General features: G+C 30.1%; 1 long non-coding RNA gene across 1 annotated transcript in view; it reads right to left on the bottom strand.

The window, feature by feature from the left end:
- LOC142322951 (uncharacterized) overlaps nt 1-21382 on the bottom strand; it is a 1078737-nt gene that overhangs the window by 222107 nt on the left and 835248 nt on the right. The window contains exon 4 of the long non-coding RNA XR_012755972.1: nt 493-572. This is a non-coding gene — a long non-coding RNA (uncharacterized LOC142322951). The remainder of the gene's footprint in view (nt 1-492; nt 573-21382) is intronic.

The following is a 21382-nucleotide window of genomic DNA, read 5'->3' as shown; positions in this document are numbered from 1 at the left end:
GGTAATTATTTGAAAAAAAAATAGATTAAAACAAGTAGATTATGATGTGTATTTTAAAGTTAAAATAAATATAATAAATTTGTAATAAAACAAAGACGGTTTTACTTTCTGGACGAGTCGTAGTAAAACTTAAACAAAAAAGATTTATTGTTGTGGAAACCTTTATGTAGCCGTTTTCGGTTTAAAGAATCCCCACCACCATAAATCTTATGAGTTTCCCACTTCGTCCAATAAAGATAAATGTAAGCGCTTTATTTACTCTTTACGTATAGGCTAACACAATTCAGAAAATAGTACTAACAATGTCTAATTTTTTACATTTTATTTACTTTTATAGCGTAATAAATTAACTAAATAATTTTTTTTAAATTACAGATAAGGAATAATAAAGTATAAATATGCACATATTTATTGGCATTTAATTTATTTTAGTTAGGTAAATAAAATTTTAATATTAAGTTAATTATAATACTAAAAACATTATTTTCATACCTTTCAAAGCTTCATCGTCAATCTTTTATCAGTTCCCGAGATCAATTAATTTATTAAATTTTTCGGTGGTATTTTATGATCTGCAACAAACAAATAGAAACAAAGATGAAGATAATACATATTTCTTATCAGTTAAAATTTAATTTTGAAATATTTTTTTACATATTTCTAGTTTAAATAAATTATTTGAAAATGCTCAATATTTATTATTTATTCATTTTAGTAACTTCTCCTTCTTACTTTACATAATTTAACGTTAATTCATCGATAAAATTTTTCATAAGTCAATTTGTAGGTGACAACCAGATTGAAACTTATTAGTTTTAATAGATGATTTTACTTAAATTGGCTCTTCAGAAATTGTCTTTTTTACAATTTCTTTCTTTTTTTTATAACAGCGGTGAATACCATCTTCATTTAGCAGTGTTATGATTTAATCTTTTAATTTTTTTGCTAATTTTTTGTCTGATTTTAAATTATTTTGTTATGAACTTTTATTCCTGATACTTATTGTACATATGTATAGGGGCTAAAAGTAACTAGACAATTTTAAAATAATTTTTTTTTTTTTTTATTCATTCGTATTTGTTACGTTTATAAACAAATAATGAAAATAAATTTTATTTAGTTTTGAAAATTACATTCTTCAAACATCTATCATTCTTTTCTTTACAATGACACATTGTTTCTAAGGTGTTCAAATCATCTGTCGTAATATTTCTTTGTTTATTCCTTGAATAAGGGATGTTCACTATCAGTCGATGAATGGTTCGAGGATAGTTTCAATATACTCTCTATTTTAAATGCTCCCTTTGAAAGAAGTCTGGAGGCATTAAATCAGGTCAGCGTAACTGCCATTTGATTTTAGTTTCTCAAAATTAAACTTCTTCCAAAAATTTGCCTAAGAGTTCCATTTTGGAGCGAGGTGTACGGAGATGACACCAACTTGCTACAACCATACTTCTGGTCCAGAAGTACCTTTTAAAGTCCAGAAGTTACCTGTTTCGATACCTTTCTCTGGTTGTTTTTTTTATGACTCAAAAATGATGAGTGTAATCTCTATGTGTTATCATAGTTGGTTGTTGATTTCACAGATGAAATTTTATTATTTTCATAAGTTAACAATTTGTGAATCTTTCCATAATTAATTTTCAAGAATTACATTTTAATAATCTGAAATAATAGACTAGTAGTAATAGAAAAAAACAAAAAAAAACATTTTAATTGTTTTTATAAACGACTAATATAGGAAAAATATATTAACATTAATAATTTAAAATAAATATAAATTTTATCGAATGAGAATTAAGTATAATTTTTTTTCTGGATTTATATAAATTAATTAACATTTTATTACACGTAAATCTAGTATTTATTATTTTGAGTGTAATAAAGTTTAGGAGGTAGTTAAATTTATAACTTTAACATAGATCTACAGATTAATTACTTATTCATTATATATTCATTGTGAATAAATCGTTTAAAATATAGTTAATATTACAATAAGAGAATGATATACTTCGTTTGCATAAAGTTGGCGAATTAAACTTCAATATCAATACTAGTTGTTATGTATTTAGACTACATTTATTTAATGAAAGTTTTGTACATATTATTACATTTCATTCAAATTATTCGAAGAATTAACTATTGAGTAGATATTATCTATTCCTTTTATTCAATTAATTTCGCATTTGAATCCCAGTCATGGTTAGGTATATTTTTATTTTAAAAAAACATGATTTTAACTGGGAAAAATTCTATAGTTCCTAAAATTGTAGTGTTTTTAGCATAAATTAAAAATAATTTAAATGAAAATTTGTACAAAATTAGGGTAATACTCGTATATGTATAAACGGTATAAAAATAAGTATCACATGTTAGCTTTCTTTGAGAGTAATGATGTTTATTATGTAGTCAATTTCTGTAGTTAAAAGAATGGACGATATTAGTATTCGGACGGTATACCTGAATATAACTCTGTGTTTGGTATGCTAATACTACAACTGTGTATTTGCCTCGGTGATGAAATCAACAGAAATCTACGTCGTTCCTCATTTTCCCTAGTAAACCTGGAATGGTTTTTATTCTTAATGTAAATTTATATCTCGGCATGATTTTGTACTTCTCAGGCCGATTACAATTGTTATTGTTATGACATTTAACCTACATAAATAATACATTTTTTCTTGTAATAAGAGTGTTCAAAAAATGATGCAACCTTATGGAAGAATGTTTCCTTTTTTATTGCTGGTTTAATTGATGAAAAATGGGTTACACAATGTAGCAAGGATATTCATTGACTCCCATACATTAGATGTGTCAGTTATGCCGAAACCCAGATTGACTTGACGGAAAAGTATGGTGTGGATGCACCAAACAAGTCCTCCATCAAGCGGCTATACGACAGCTTGTAAGAGACAGCGAATGCAGCAGTTACAGCCGAAGGTTTTAACACCAGAAAAGTTGATAGACGTATAAGATGCGTATTCTATTAGTTCCAAGAAGTGTGTGCGACGCCTAGCTAGCCAGTCTGGTCTTTCCGTTGGTAGTGCCCACGCAGCATTGCACAAATGTTTAAAAATGCATCCGTACAGAATTCGTGTTGTTCACAAGTTGTTACTTGCAGACATTGGAAAACGTGTAGCTTTCTGTCAGTGGTTTATGTCATCTGTAACGCTAAATGGGGAAGAACTCTATGATCGGTATTGGTCTGACGAGGCATGGTTCCACCGTTGATGGATACGTGAATGCACAGAATTCACGCATTTGGTGTACAGAATATCTACATCAACTGCACGAGTCTCCTCTGCACGGACAAAAAGTGGATGTTTGGTGTGCAATTTCACGTAGGCGAATCTTCATGTCATTCTTTCATGGCACAGTGAACAGTGACCTCATTTGCATGAGGTCACAACTTGTGCAACAATTTGTAAACACTAACCTGCAGACCGGCTTGAGTACACGTGGTTTCAGTAGGAGAATGCTACGGTTCATACAGCCAACAACACAATTTCTTGGATCAGTGTTTTTATGGAGAAGTAATTTTTAAGAGGTTGTGACCCCTTCGGTCTCCTGATTTATCCCATTTCTGACTTTTTCTTGTGGGGATACCTTAAGGATGCTGCTTACAAAACTCATCCTCACACCATTCCCGAATGGTAGAGCGAAATTGGACGATGTGTCGCTGCAATTCCTCAACAAACGTTACAACATGTGTTTAAGAGCATTAAAACGTCGTCTTCAATTGTGTGAATCGCACAATGGAGACTAATTTCAACAACTGTGTTTTAACTTACTCATTTTTTCATAAGGTTGCATCACTTTTTGAACACTCATACAATATATTATGTAATTAAACACAGAATATATTATTGAATGCATTTGACTGGTTGAATTGGATATTATTGAGTTTGATTTTATAATTCAGATACAGACTGTAAGGTTTAAAATATTAAAGTTTCACATTTAAAGCAATGAAATTCTAATAGAAAAAAACTTAATATCGAGTAGTTGTATTTTTGTATTAACAGAATAAATACATTTAATGAATTCAATTTAAACAAAAAGTAGAGATAACTGGGTTTGATACTGATATTTTCACATTATTTCCAATTTATTTTAATTTTAGATTTAATTAATTTTATTATTTTTTAATTAATTTTTTCATACCGTTAGCTTTTAATACGTAGGATAAAGCTAATAACACTAATAATAGTAAAATAAATTATAATAAATATTCTATATGTAATTATTTATTATATATATATATTTATATATATATATATATATATATAATAATATATAACATATATATATATATATATGATAAATAATAATATTTAAAAAGAACTTTCTCATTTTTTTATTTTAAATATTTTACAAAAAATAATGAAAAAATAACAATAAAAATAAATGTATAAGTAATACGTATGGACTATGAACGAGTATATCTAAAAAGCGTCTGTTTTAGAAATGCAGCTTATTATATATATTAATATTTATTAATATATAATAAAATAGGCTGTTCATAAGGTTACAAACTAATCATTTACAATTCTCGTAAAATAATTTTTAGTTTTTATTTAGAACATATTAAGGAAAGTATAATGCGTATGGTATATATTGTATATTAGGACGTCAGTTTATATGATGTCTTTACAAGTTCTGAAAACGAAAATGACGTAAACATAACGAGATGAAAAATAAAACTAATTTACACATTTATATTCATATTTTTGTCATAATACGTTGAGATATAGAATATAAAATATAATAGAAGGGGTAAAACGAGATGGTATATGGTGATTGTGTTCGTCTGTCTTGTAGAAGGGTGAGGAATAAAAGATGTAGCAAATAGTACCACCCTCTTCTACGATTTCCTTTTTTATTAGTAGTGTGGAGAAAAAGTGGGGGGGGGGGTTAAAACATAGAGTTTAAGATTCTCGTAAAGTGACCTAAACTATGGCTAGGGATCAAATGGTCTCTTCTCAAATAGAACAAAGTAGTAGAGCAGACAACCACTTGCCTCTGATTGTGATAAAAGATTTTTTACGTCCCTTATTTTCCAACAGAGAAATACAATGAAGAGGAAAATTTTGTATTTACTGATGTTTACCATATTATAAACACGCACTATTTGTTTATATCGTATCTTCTTAACTTTTAAAAATATTTTTGAATAAGATTTAAGTAATAAATTTAAAAAAAATAAAATAAAAATTCTATAATTAAAATCGTTATGCAAGTTTGTTATCATCTAGGAAACAAGAATGGTAAACAAGAAAAAAACGCTTTAAAAATCGTTTACATAAAATCTAAATCTAGATGGTTATTTCGATTGTTAAAAAATCATCGTCAGCTGTAGGTACTGAGGAAATGTATAAAATAAAAGTTAATTTAATAAATTAAAAATAACAATAAAAAATAAGTGTTTAAGTAATACTTATGGACTATAAACGAGTATATCTAAAAATCTTTTAGAAAAAAAGAACAAGTACAAGAACTGTAACAGTTATTTAACTAATGCACACCTCTGGATAAAATAAAGATTTATCTGTTTAAAATGGAATAAACCTTAAACTAATCAAAACAGATCTCCTTTCCAAACAACAATATTTAAAAAAGCGGTAATAATTTCATGTTTTTATAATTGAAAACTTTTACTAAATTTAAAACGAAAAAAAAAATTAAATTTTTAAATTTACTAAATTTATTTTTGTATTATATTTAATACTAAATAGTATTGGTCCCCATTTATTCAGCACTCTAGTTTCTAGATAATTTCTAATAAAATAAGTTTAGCCAATTATCAAAAGCCGTATTAGTAATGTTTTGCGAGTTCTCGTTTCTAAAAAAAACAAACTTTGTGACTAGTTCCAGGTAATAATGGGCAACATCCCATTTTTCTAGTCTTTTTAATTACGAGTCAAATTTTCTTTTACTACACTGCTGTCCAAAAAGAAGTGTAATGTATTTAGGGAGTATGTATATATGCATGCTTGTTTCACCGGAGAAGCTCAACAGCTGAACGGATTTAGATGTATGACCCCGTGTTTGAATCTTTACGTTACCAGGAGTGTCACAGGCTATCTATCTATCTATATATATATATATATATAAGTATGTATATATTTTTTTTTAAATAAATTTTAAATAATTATACTATTCGTATATACAAAATTAATAGCCGCATGCCCTTTCATTTTCTATATTAGTAGTTATCCTATATTAAAGAGCAATGTTTGTCAGCAATGTTTTTTGTCGTAGTCTTTTTTTTAATATTTATCTTTTGTTTTTAATAAATACCTAACGACAAGTAGCTTATAAATAATATTTTATTCATTTTGACGGTAATAAAAAAAAAAAAAAAAGTTAAAAAACAGTGAATATTATAATACCGTATTTGAATTTCTTTACTTTAATTCTTTCGTTATTATATAAAAGAAAACTGTCAGATTTTTAAATTATATTTCTTCATAAAAATATTCTTGAATTTTTATTTGTTGTTATTTTCGTCGCAAGTAATTTTTTATTAAAATGATTCTTGAACTACATTTTAAATTTTAGTTACAGTTATTACTTCACGTGCAAAATTTAATTTATAAATGTTCATATGTCAATTAGTTTTAAATATTTATCCGTTAAGGATTACGGTGAGTTAAAATCCTCCCTTACCTTAGTAAGGGAGGTTAGTAATGGAAGGGAGGTTTTAACCTATTGGAAGTGACTTAAACTATGTGTAATATTTTATGTATTATGTAATATTATAAGGTATATTATTATACCTTATAATATTATAATATAATATAGTATATCCCTTTTAATAACCAAGATTAACGAATCAACACGTTATATTAAAGAGTGCATGAAAATCTTGCCTTTTATCACTAAATATTCCCAATCAGCTCTTTTTGACTGTCAATTTAGTACTTTGCGCGCCTTCTTACACCCATTCCTTTTCATCAGTGTTTTCATTCATGTATTATCAACCTTTAAAAACTTAGCAAATATTTATTTACATAACACAAATAATAAATGCTGTTGTCAGGGGTGGGAGTTATTAGAGAAAGATAGATCGAGTGAATGAACGAGGCTACGTTATGAAGTATAACATTCTTTTCGATGTAGCCAGCTTGTGAAATAAATAGACAAAGCAATTCATAAGGATTCATTTTGATTATTTTAAGTAATTTTTGTCGCTGTTTTTCTTTCCGTTGACAAATTGTATGATGTGGTCTTATAATATCTAATCTCGTTATTGTTACATAAAGAGAAGCTTTTTTAAAAATTTAATTATAATTAACAAACTTTACAAAATATAAATTATTATTTAGTTTTTATTTTACAAGGTTAATAATATTATTTTATTAGAATTAGGTAATTATTTGTCTTTTGATATTAATTCTTCTTTTGATATTATTTAAAAGGAAACAGTCGGTCAGACTTTCAAAAATATTACTATAAATATTGTTTTAATTTTTATTTCTTTAATTAAATTCGTAAGTAATTAACTTTGGCTTAATTGCTTCATCATTCAGTAAATTACGAGTATAAAAAAAGTGCCTGAAGGCTTTTTGAAATTTTCAAAGAAAAGAAAATTAATATGCAATTTTTTAAATTCCGATTTTTAAGAAATATTAATTTCTGAATTAATTTTCGTTAATGTACGTATCAGCAATTTGTTTCTTTTTTATAAAAAAACTACCATTTTTAGTTTACTTTCCTGACGAATATAGATAGAATAGTTTTATTGAAGGTGAGAGTATAGTGATCATGTCAAAAATGGGGTATTGGGTTTTCTGCAAATCAATTTTCTTAAAATTTGCCTGAATTATTTCTATACACAGATAGTATTCATCATATTCATTTTTTTCAAAATTCTTTCTAGGGGTTGGGGAATATCGCGAAAAAATAAGTTCGATTTTCTTCAGAGGCAATTTAGAGAAAACTTTGTAAAAGAAAATTTATTACCTACATTACATATAAAAATAAACAGAATTTTTTTTTCAAAAAATTAAGTCCCAACTCTAAAACTGAATGCAATTTTTTTCTTTTGCTCTATCTCCCTTCAGATAAAATACTTTTCAGAAATTCTTGAAAGTTTGTACTTCATATATAGAGCTATCAAGAAATTTTTACAATTTTTTTAATTATAAACCCAGGACCTAAAATGCAGTAAGGATTTTGAATTTTTTTCTTATTTTAAACTTTATTGAATGGGTCTTAGATTTAGGGAAAAATTTACGCAAGAAAATTTATTAAGCTTAATCTATATATGAATATTTTTAGAAAAATATTTCATAAAATTTATTCCCTGAATATAGAAATTTTTTTTTTATTTGTGCAACAACCAGTATATTTACAATCGGTTCCTAAGTGGAACCATATGTAAGTCGCTTGACAGAAGTACATGATAAGGGGTTCTTAAGGAACTCCTATAGGAAGTGAATTGTAATATTAGTTATCAGTAATCTTAAAGTTCATTAGAAAAAAATATTTCTGACAATACTTAATAGTCCATAAAAAAAAAACAAAAAAAAAACAAACAATGAACAAATAAATAGTCAAACCAAAGAAAAATAATAGTCAAAAAAGAATGATATTACTTTTGTTTTTTTGGTTCTAACTCTTAATTTTTACTATTAAAAAATAATTTTTTTGTTGTATTTTTCTTCATCAATTGAAAGAATGTTAAAATTAAAATAGATTTGGCACATATATTACGGAACCAAAATGAGAAACAGTTTTTCCATTACTTTCATATACTTTTTTTAAAATATTTTAGAACAATTCTTCTAAATTTATTAATTTATTTTTTGTTAGGGATCACTTCTTTAAAATGAGTTTATCCTACTTTTTTACTTATTTTTAGAGTAAGGAATTCCCTAAAATCAAATTTTTTTATTAAAAATTTGGTACATTTATTGCTTAAATCTTATTTTGGCCATGACCATAATCAATAAAAAAAACCTTCTTGATACTTTGACTCCCAAATTTTCTGTTTTTACGATCTCAACGTTGATTTGTTGTATTTTATTGAATAATTAAATTATTTTGTTTTAAAAATGAAAGTATTAATGTTTAAAAATGTTTTAATTAATGAAAATCTGTGCAAAGTGTTGTATGATTTCACCGGCATAGCTTGGAAATTCATTCAATACTTTGCCAGCTTTTTTATTATTATTTTATTTCTATAAAATAAAAATAAATATTCATATTTTTTAGCATATATTATTTGTGAATTGGTATTAAAAATTCAGTCAAATTCCGGAAATATAATACCAAGGTCAGTAAAAACTTCATTAGTTACTTTGAATAAACAGATTTTAATAAATTTAATTATAAAAATATAATTAATAAAAATATAATTAGATTATATTAAAATTAATTTCATAATTTGATTAAATATGTCACTGAGAATTCTATTGGAATTCTTTTACTCTCTAGCAGTTACAAATTTCTCACCAGGGTGCTACACTCTTTCATTAATATTAATTGGTAAGTGAAAATACTCAGTCGAATATTTGGTAAAAATTCAGTATGTATAATCGAGTGGATATTGGAATAAATACGTAAATGACTAGGTACACAAGAAAAGATTTATCTGCCGATTTGCCCAATTTATCAATGGATGTAGAGAAAAATCTGTTGGGTAATGTTCTACGAGCAATAACAGAGATAAATCCTTGAAATGAAATATTGGTACATAAATGCAGACGTAAAGATTCACGAACTATCTGAACGAATTATCTGCCGCAAAAAAAATTGGTTAGTGTTCTCGAGCGAAAAGATGAACGATTTTTCTTGAACTGATCAAGACGGATCAAAGAGGGATCGTGGAGATAAGCTTTCTTGTTAAATTGATACATGTGTACAGGCAAATCCTTGAAAGTTAATCCAACCCAGTTACTGCTATCACCGGATGTTGGTCGATGTCTCATTATTGTTATTATTATTATTTTTATTACACAGTAGTCTTTGTTTTTATCTCTCTTTTATATTTCATTTTTACAATGTAGTAAAAGTTATTTGTGTATTTTTATATTTGGTATTACGGTTTTTCTTTTATTTCGACTTTTTATATTTTGTGAGTAGTTGTAGATTTATTAGTGAAATAGAATCGAATGAATTTGTAAGCTGTTTTATACAGAAATATACCGGAGTCATCCACGTCTATGAAAAACAACTGGTCTAGATTATATAAATAGACATCTGAATATTAATTCGTACAAAGACTTTATGGATTATACCAAGCGATATTTTCTTGATGCTAGTAAAGTAAATATTTTACAGAAAAAGAATTCAACTTATAAACTTTCGTAAAGAGAAAAAAAAATATTAAAGTCTCAAAAAAAGCGGTTTACAGCACACGTATTTAATCTGTAATACTTCGATTTGCTAATATTTACAACCGGTGACGTTATACTCCGGCCTAGTATGGAGACAAAAAAAAACAAATATAGAAAAAATTGAAAAATAAAAATATTTGAAAAAATAGATCGTTTAAAATTTTGAAAGATCGATTTTCGCAGATAAATTGATCACACCTTTCTAAAAAAGAGAGACGTATAAATTGGAAAGTTTTATGGCTTATACATATTTATATTTGCATCAAAATGTAATCGACTTATGTTACTGATAATTTGAAATGAATTTTCATCCCCAATTAAGCTCTCCGTGGGCGCTTTTTTTTTTAAATATGTTAAGATAAATTTTTGCCAGATATTTTTTGCAGAAAAAATTTATCTGGCTGATCTATTTTTACCAGTAGATTAGTGAGATTTCTTTTTCCTAATTTGTCGCTTCGTAAGTACGTAGTTATGTGTCAAAACTTTAGAGAAATTGATATATATATCATGCAGTATAATTAATTATAATTTTTTTACACTTCTGTGATGCCATTTCTCATCGTAAAATAAATTATCATTTTGTAAAGATATTAAAGAAGACTTTATCGCAATAAAATGTTGTTAAATAATATTCTTTTTTGGGTAATATTTATATATACTTTTAAATTATTATTTAAAAAAAATTGTGATTTTACACTGTAATCTGAAACCAAGAAGTACGGCTTATATATTTTTTTATAAGTATACTAGTATTATTCTAAACAATCATCTCCAAAATCCCTGCTAGCGACAAGATGTTTGCATAGAATCAAAGACATGGAAAGGGTTGGTCTAAGCCCATCATTATTTGAAGCGTTCATTGAGTAGACAACCAGTATCTTTGTTATACGTATCGTATTTTGCTGCTAGTGATAGCAAGATTGATTAACTCTTATAATGCTGGATAAAATGAACATGAAATAAATATAAATAAAACATTTTTAAATGTTAATATAACAAGAAAAATATCTCCTGTTTTTAAAAGTACAAAAAATGGTATTTTTTTCCTTAACAAGTTGTAAAAATTTGGTAAGCTACAAGTATTATACAATTTATATTAAAATACATCTTTATTATTAAACAATGTATAGAGAATAGGAGGTGCTTTGTTTCATTTAATGATTTTAAATTTCCTTTATAATAAAATGCATTATTAAAATGTATTATTTAGTTTCCTAAGTACGAGTGTTGATGCCACCAAATAATTAAAATCACTTCAAAAATTGGCATAGTAATTACCAAGGAAAAACGTCAATGCCAGATCTACTAAAGAAAGTTGGGAATGAAGTTGGTCCCCAATGCCTTTTATGCTGAACCAAATATGTTGTTGTATATTAGCATGTCAAGCCCACTCAACTGCACGTGATATTAATTCCTAAAAGTGATACCTTCTTTCTATTCACCGAACGGATTAACTGTATAATTAATATTTTAAACTTAGAGAAAAACAATTCTATTATAGCCTGGGCAACAAAAGAATAAAATATACTATCAGGTGTAATAAGCTTGTAAATATATACCAAATTAAAACGGAAAAGCCTGTTTTGTTTTATTTTATTAAGAACTTATTTAAAAATTATGAAACAGTCATTTACATTTGTAGATAACTGATGAAAAATTTTTCAATACAATACAATTCTATAAAATATGTAGTTATAATATCTTAAAATATGAGCTAAACATTTAAAAAAAAAAATAAATTAAAATTTTACCGTTAATAAACTTGGTCGGGTGGCTGAATGAAAAGAAAGAATGAAATTCATGAAACCGAAAATTCGTTTAAAAACATTCATTTTCGACAGCGTAGATTATTCGTAAAGATATGGTCTTTTCCGAGTGATTAAAAAAAAATTAACAATGATTAGAAAAATGCTACTTATGAATTTTTACCGACTTTTCGAACAAAAGTACGGTGTTACCTTCGGTCACATGGTTGGATTGGGGGATGAAAATGAAATTTCTTTACGTTTTGAGGTATGAGGATTATGAAGATACCATTCATGTATAAAGTTTTGTGGCCAGAAAATCTCCAAAATTATTAGATAAATTTTATTGAAATTTATATATGCTGTAGTAGTACATCCGAATTTGTTTACGCGAAAATTTCATGGGGAGTGGTAAAGTTGTTCTTATGTTATGCTCAATTAAAGGTCGAACAAATTTGAGCGGGACGTACTAGAAATTTGGTTCGTTATGATACTGCAATTTGGAATGTCGATGTTTTCTTATCTGCGGTATTTGTTATTAGTAATATTAAACCAACATAAAAAATTATTAAAAAAAAATATCAAATCCAAATTAAAGTAATAAATATCGGTCTGCTTGTGCAGAAGTGCAGAATAGTATTTTAATAACAGAAAGTAATACTTTTTTTTTTTCATTTTTCAATGAATTAAAAATATAATTAATAAGTTTATTTTTATTAGTCACTTTCAATATTTTTTTAAATTTATTTTTAATGGATAATTAGTAACATAAAACAATTATAAATATATCGTTCTTAGCTATGTGCAGAATTTACTCGGTAAAATTTGTTCATTCTTAGCTCTCAACATTTCTGTAGTACGTCAAATATTTAGAAACGCAAGTAAGGTCTTATGGAAAGATATGTCTGTTAGATTTTTTCATTATTGCCTTTAACTTTCTTGGTTATGGGAATAGATGGTGAACGTCATTTCCCCTTTCGCAGCTATAAATCAGCACACATAATTCTTAAGCCTTAGGCCATATCGGCTAACAGATAAAATATAATTCTTTATTACTGTATGAATATTACAATCAAACTTTATTCTATGGAAATAGCATAATTAGTATAATATTATAAAATAATACATCATATTTTTACATCACTAAATTTTTTAATTTTATCGTGATTTGTTTTCGTTTTAATTTATACGGAAAAAATTCAAAACTGAAATTGTTCAATGTACCTTCTGAATGATTAATCCCTACATAGAATTATTGATGCAGATAATAATTATTTAGTCTTCATAATTTCTTATTTGTGATTTTTTTAATAACCTCAAAACTAGGAATTAAATAATTTCAAAATTCAAAGATAAATATTTCTTAAGTAATGTCATGGACATTCACCTCTCCAAACTAGTTGCATTAACTGTTACATAAAACAGAAGGTACGATATAAGTATATATTAATTACAAGAATCAACAGTTAATATAACTGTAGAACATCAGGAAAGGGAAACTTTTTATAGACTGGTGGGAATGACTTGAGGAGAGAACTTTAGAAATTCTTACTATAACATCTAATGTAATAAAATATAAAAGTTGTATATAAAATACCTTATACAATTAGCCAACCACTGCCATTTGTATCATCAGCTTGTAAATAAATTAAGAGGTTTATTAACTATACATTAATATCAATCAACTTTTCAAATTAAAACAAAATTAAATAATTAGGCAAACATGAGCAATTAAAATTAATGTTCAACTTTACAATGGCAAAAAGATAAGATTATACGTTGATTTAAGGAAATCTTCTTCACTAGTGTATATTTGTCTCTATTACATCAGTCGAATCCAACCAATGAAAATAAAAAATAATTTAGTAGTTAAGAATATTTTCATGAAAATTTGTAAGGATGGATTGTAAAAATCTAATTTTAAATACGGATAAAATCGTTGAATTATAATACTTCATTGCATTTATTCCATTGGATGGATACATTTTCCGTTAATGATAATGATAATTTTTCTGTTGCCCATAGTGTGAAATTTCTGGGTAATATTTAGAGTACAATTGCAAAAAAGATCAAAATGTTTAATAAAAAAAGTTTGGATCCAATTTGACTGCCTTGATAAATGACGTTTCTACCTAAAACGTTTTGCCATATTAATAGGAAATCGGAAAAATGAATCAAAATTCTTAGTAAAAGGTTTTTGTCCCACCTGACGTCTACTTCAAATTACGGGTTGTTGTAATCATTTTATCATTTAAATTATATTGTAGTATTTAAAATTTAATTATTAAAATAACCTAGGTAAGAAATTTCGGTCCCATTTGACTCTCTTGCTGTACCTCGTGTGAATCCGTATGACCGGAAGTCGTCCCCAAGGGGTGATCGACGAGCGACGACTCCGAGGAGCCCCCGCCGCACACCCCCAAAAGCTGTCTTCCCTGGATCACCCGTCATCGAACTCCACGTCTTTATAAATTCGCATCTGTACAGCCTGTCGTCGCCTCTCTTCATTGGCCCCTTCTCTCCTATCATTGATGTGATCGTAGTCGAGACACACTCCCATTTTTGGCTATTGCTGAGCATCACCTCGATTATATTGTGGCCCCCTCCACACCCTGATCCTCGAGCACTACTCTTAAGTTGCGCCATCTAGGGAAAAAACCACATGCATTGCTGTATCAGTCCGCCGCAATCGTGACGGCGACTTGTATGGCATCTGCCCATCCTGTACAGATAGTCCCGAAAACATCCATGTCCAGACAAGAACTGGATGAATTCGTAGCCAGTGTTACTGTGCTTTCGCTTCACCCAGTTCCTGACGTCGCTTATGAGCCCATAGGTCCACCTCAGCAGCTGTCGCGTCATGCTCTAAATCTTTTATATAATATTATGCAGGGCAAACTCGTCGACCGACCTCTCCGACCGCAACCCCATCAACATGTTTTCTGATGGACTGCTCTAACAGACCCGCTTGCTTTGCCTGATCGTATTTGTACTTCATTGGCGTTTCTTTTCCTAACTGATAGCACTTCAGCCACGCTATTGTCCACTCCTTCCTTTACACATTTGAACAATTCAGCGAAGCTCCGCCCCTCAGCTCTGATCGACATTGTACGTGACGGCTCACCCTGTCGAGTAGCCTTCCGCTCTCCAGTAGACTCTTCAATGTATAACATCCGCTCCTTACCAGCCCGTCTACCATCGCACTCTAGTAATCTTTTCAAGATGGCTCCAGTTCTACCAGCCGGGGACACAAAAGGAGCTTCCACTCCCATATCTCTTAGTTTCCTGATGTTCCAAAGCAGTCGGCTATCATCCCATCTACATCCTTTGAGTTCACTACTATTGTATAGATGGTACCTCCCACATATATATCCTCACCACGGAATACATCCCCACGACTGTCAACCAATAATTGTCCACTCTTAATCTCAGACTTGTCCACCAATCTCCTGACACTTGGCGCCATCCGACAAGCCCTACTCGTCCGCTTAGCTGAAGTTGGTCGCAAATCATGTATTAATACAACGTCTTGTCCTTCCTTGTCTGTGAATGATGTATCAGCCATTTTTACAATCTTGAAAACTTCCTCACCCCAGTGTTTGGCAACAAGTATAGGAACCTCGTCGTCATCAGTGCCCTCCTCCAGTTTCCTGATTATATCGTCAGATCCGATTCTTTTCGGATCTGGGTGGGCCTTATCAGACCCTGGCCTTATTCCCGCACAACCGCTACATAACCTCTGATTTTCAGACCCCTCTTTCTGTGCGGTCGCTTCGGTCTTTCGAGGTAGTTCATTCAACCAACCGGTTGAAGTAATCAGCCTAACCCGCTGCACCAAACCAACCAGGGCCGCAGACGTCGACTTAACATCCTGCTTAACCTCAGAACACGGTTTGACGAGAGATTCCAACAGCTCAGCTCGAGAACATAGATCTTCCAGGACAGTTGCAAATCCCGTGGTTAGCAGCTCCGGGCATGCCTCCTGAGCCCCAAAGTTCTGGACATCATGACCAGAATCACCACCGGACTCGGCAGTCAAAGTCATAGAATTACCATCTTCTGGACACGAACCCCGCTTGATGGCAGGCGAGGACGTTGTCGGCGGAGACAGTGATTTCTGTTACTTAAGGTTAGATTTGCCTCCCACCACAAAACACTCTTCCATTTGAACCACACAACGGTCCGTGAGATCGGGATTATTATCCCCCGAAGAAGAGTCTGAACAAGCGTACTCCGCTACGGCAATCAAGCGGGTTTCCAACTGAGCAACCCTCTCTTCCTTCCGCTTAACATCCGTCTTCCGACTGGTATCCTCCGATACCACCTTCAACAGTCTCGAGCGGTGACCCTTCCTAGAAGGTAAACCAGTGCCTCGTACTGATAGAACAGACAGAGTCACCAGACGAACATTTGGGAGGTCTACAATCTCGCAACGACCTCCCCGCTCCCCTCGAAACTGGACGACAGTCCTCTTCACTTTTCGGATCTTCGAAATCGGACATCAGAAGAAACGAACAGGATAATCTTTCAACGCCAACAGTAAAGAAATAACAAACAGTTGTTGTAAACAAACTATGTAATTATAGAGTTTTACCAACTAAAGTAGACGTAAAACGCCAGAAAATGTATATACAGAGTCATTCACGGGAACCGGATGTTTTTGAAGTGGGTTGTACTCGGGCGTTCGTGGCGGGAGGGGCACGTGGCTGGTGTCTGACGTTTCCTTTGTTCATAGCATTTACATTTTAGTCGTTGAGATGGAGCCGTGGACGCTAGACCAACGCCTGTACACGTATGACAGTTTTGTGCGAAATGACGAATTCGTAACTGCTGTTCAGCGAGATTTTCGCCGTCAGTTTAATATTCATCGTAATGCAAGTGTCCCTTCTCGTATCACAATATTACGATGGGTAAACAACCCTCGAACAAGCGGTTCAATATTGAAGAAAAAACCACCGAGTCCCCGACTAACTGCTAGCACTCCGGAGAACATCGAACGAGTAAGGGAAGCCATTATCAGAAGCCCACGCCGCTCTATTCAGAGTCATTCAGCAGCGCTTCAAATGAGCACAAATACGGTAAGACGAATTCTGCATACAGACCTGCATTTCCATTATTACAAGATAGCCGTCGTTAAACGAGCAAGATTCACGCAGCGATTACAATTTTGTCGACAAATGCTGACCATTTTCGAAGAAAATGAAAATTTGTTATTGTTAATGAGTGACGAAGCCCATTTTCATCAGAATGGCTTCGTCAACAAACATAATTGCCGGTATTGGGCAGAAAGAAACCCACATCGGCTTCACTTGATAGCCCAAAGGTGACTGTCTGGTGTGCAATAGGAAAGGTCGGTGTTATTGGACCATATTTTTTGAAGAAAATGACGCTGCCGTAACTGTAACAGCTGATCGTTACATTGCAATGTTGAATACATTTTTCATCCCCGAGTTACGAAACCGGGGAATCGATTTTCAAAATGTGTTATTCCAGCAGGATGGAGCTACAGCGCACACAGCGAGGGCAACGATGGCTGTTCTCCGTAACTTGTTTGCGGGACGGATCGTTTCCAGATTCGGCGACATTCCTTGGCCCCCTCGGTCCCCCGACTTGAGTAGTTGTGATTTTTTTCTGTGGGGGTTTCTGAAATCGCGTGTGTACGGCAATAAACCGCGTACATTGGAGGACCTAAAGATCGCAATTCGTCATCACGTCACCCAGATTGATGTAGACATGCTGCAAAGAATTGAGGCCAGTTACCGTGAAAGGCTACAACAATGTATTGCCCAAAATGGACATCACTTGGCGGACATAATTTTTCGTTAATGAGTAAGTAACAAATGCTTTGATTTAACAAGTGTTTCAATACTAACAAAACTTTTTTAAAGTAAATATTCGTAGATATTAAAAACCACCGGTTCCCGTGAATGACCCTGTATATGTATAATATAATCTATAATGAATATAAATATAAATAAATAATAAATAACACCCAACACAACAATATATAAAGAACAGAAACAGAAATAGTCACTGTTAGCCTATTTTGCTATGGAAAACAACTAGGATGTAAATAAAGTTTAATTAAATTAATAAAACAATAAAAACTGGCAAAAAAGCATAAAACTGAACTCAAACCAATCCAAATAAATAACATTAATAACATCTAACTCCATCTCCATTAATAACATCTAACTCTTATTTATTTTAAATTAAAGTTATAAACAAGTTTATAAGTAAATTTAATATATATTTAAATACTAATATTGAATTTAACCATTTCTAATTTTTATTTTATAATTAAATGCGATTAAAATTGTATTATGGTTTTCCTTTATCCAGTCAGGAAAATGCTGGAGTAGTTCTGAATTTTTAACCTACTGAGTAGCCCACATTTCCATTTCATATTTATAGAAAAAAATTATATTTTATTTTTATTTATTTATTTAATTTTTGGGTGATTAATTCACCATATAAGCTTCGAAGCTTGTAAGTGGGAATATGAAATGGAAATTTTGTGGAGTATGAAAAATTCCATGCCTGACAGGTATTCGAACCAGGACCTCCGGATGAAAGTTCGAGACGCTACCACTCCGCCACGAAGTTTATTTTAATGTTCATGTTTTCATTTTTTATAAAAAAATTATAAAACTCGTATGGGTCTCGGCCCATTCCAGCATCCTCGGAAACGAACACGTTGATGAGGCTACGTTCAAAAGAGCGGCAACAAATGGTCTCCAGTGAGAATTAACATCTGAGAGCGACTTCACGAAGACAGTCCGTATCAAACAACATACTCATTGGAATAAATTCTGACTGCTGAGTTCTCCTACGGCCTTACATGACATCCGGGAGGACGTCTTCGAGAAACCTTTTATCCTAAACAACAGAGGTCAAACCATTCTAACTCGGCTGAGGATTAGGCACACACAGCTAACCACGCCCATCTATTTTGGCTTTCCTCAGCAGAACTGAGGAAAGTTTGAATTGCATTGAACTGCCCAATGTTCAGGTGTCTTCATTGAAATTTAAACCTGGGTTCAGATGAAAAGAATTTACTCAACCTGAAGAAATATGTCAAAAGACTTGCGGTTTCTCTATGATAGTGGGATGGAAAACTTAATTTAGCGGTTTTGCTTACGTGAGATCCACTACGGAATACTGTGGCGTAGTGAAGTAGCTAAGTGGTGATATTCCAATATTTGTTGCCCATTTGTTATTCATGTTCCAATTTGTTATCCATTGTATGTTTTTGTCTAATTATTTATGATCACTTATTTAAGTGGCTAATTGCTGATGCGAATATAAACAAACCATGGTAAAAAATTACAAAAGTGAGCTAACTTATATATACATTTAAAAAAAAAAAAATTTATTTTTCTAATGCGTACTTTGCAATCTGTTCAATTAGTGAATAATAAGCACCCCCTCCCCTCACGATAGCACAATGAGATGAAAATGACTATGTATGATATGTAAATAAGGTGTAGTTTTATACGGACTCAGGCCGACCATTCCTGAAACATGTGGTTAATCTCTAACCACCAAAGTACATCAGTATCTACTATCTAGTATTCAAATCCGTATAAAAGCAACTAATTTTTACAAGTATCTGAACCTCAGAACTTCGACTTTAGAAATCAGGATTTAAACGAGTGATTTGCGACGACGAGTTTACCTCTAGACCAACTAAACTGTATGTTATAAACTAAAAATTCTCTCTCTAAATAATATCCAATGCCATATTAATCAACCTGTAACTATACTTATTTTATAGCATTATAATTCACTTTTTCAGTAAATGCAGGGTTTTTCATTATCGAATAATCAAATATGAAGTATAACAATAAATATTGTTTATTTTTCCATTATATTTGTTTATTTTTATTTCACGTATACAAATTAAATATTAAAGACATTTATCAACTAAAATCAAATAATGTAGTTAATACGTTTGTTCATAAAAAGGTAAACATATAAATTTAACAAAATTATATGGTTCGTTCAGGTCAAGGCTATAAATTATAGTTCCATTTTCTGATAACAAAAATATTTTATTATTAATATTGTGGAAAATAAAATTATTAAAATTTAAAACTTTTTTACCGTCGGTGATTAGGGTTGTTTAATATTTTCTATTACTGATACATAACAAGCTTGTAGTTTATATTATTATCGTAAAAATTAATGACTACTAATGTTTTTTTTTATTTCTAAAATAAAGAAAAAAACCATAAATTTTATAATTATTTGGACATCAAAAGTATTTTTATGAATTATGTCTATTTATTAATACATTATCACGCACATATGTGTAATTCCATTTTTATTGATACATAATTTTCTAAATACGTAAATATATAAAGTGAGATATTTCACTATTTTTTCCTTGGAACATCCTTTTGAGAATTAAAAAAAGAAGAAAAATCACCAGAAAGGAGGTGGAACAAGTCTCAAGGGAATGACAGTGAACACATAATGCTACAACTCCTATTTGGGGGTCGCATGTGGCTGCTTCACTTGGAGAAACCACAAACCGAATTGAGGCTCTTATTTCAATTGGGTCCTTACAAATTATATCTAGTGTACGTATATTTTATATTTGTATGTATATATATGCACACACACATACACACACACACACACACACACACACACACACACACACACAAAATTCAGTTTTATTTTCAATTTAACTTTGTTTTATTGAATAATTTATAAGTTATTTGTTTTATATTCCTTAAAAAAATAAATATTTGACTTTTAATTTTTTAATTTCTTTTTTTATAAAATATTTAAATGCTTGAATATTAATATTAATATTTTTAAATTTAAAGTAGAATTTATTATTTCAGGATTGTTTTTTTTTAACTTCTTTAATTTTTAAGTAAGGTTACTTTAGTTAGAAATATAACATTTTAATTGCGCTAATTGAAAATTGCTCTTAAAGTTACAATTATTGAATTTTCTCTTGAGTAAATTTCCAGAAATGTATAAAAAAGTTAATCACTATAAAGAATACAGTCAAAAATCTGTATCAATAATACAAATTAAAAAAAAATTAAAATAGATATAATTTTTTTTTTTAAAACAGGTACACTCGTAACATGTCCTTACAAAAATGTACGTACAAAAAACTGAATGTTTCACTTTCTTCGGTTTGTGTAAATATTTATTTTTATGCTTTATTCGCTATTAAAGCGATTAGCAAGAAATTCGTATATTTTGCTTATTTATTATTAATATCATTCTGAAATATTAAATTAAGTATATGTTAATTAAAAAGAATAATAT

This window comes from Lycorma delicatula, chromosome 4, assembly GCF_047948215.1.
Source record: "Lycorma delicatula isolate Av1 chromosome 4, ASM4794821v1, whole genome shotgun sequence".
Taxonomy (NCBI): Eukaryota; Metazoa; Arthropoda; class Insecta; order Hemiptera; family Fulgoridae; genus Lycorma; species Lycorma delicatula.
This window is presented reverse-complemented; position numbering and strand designations above follow the sequence as displayed.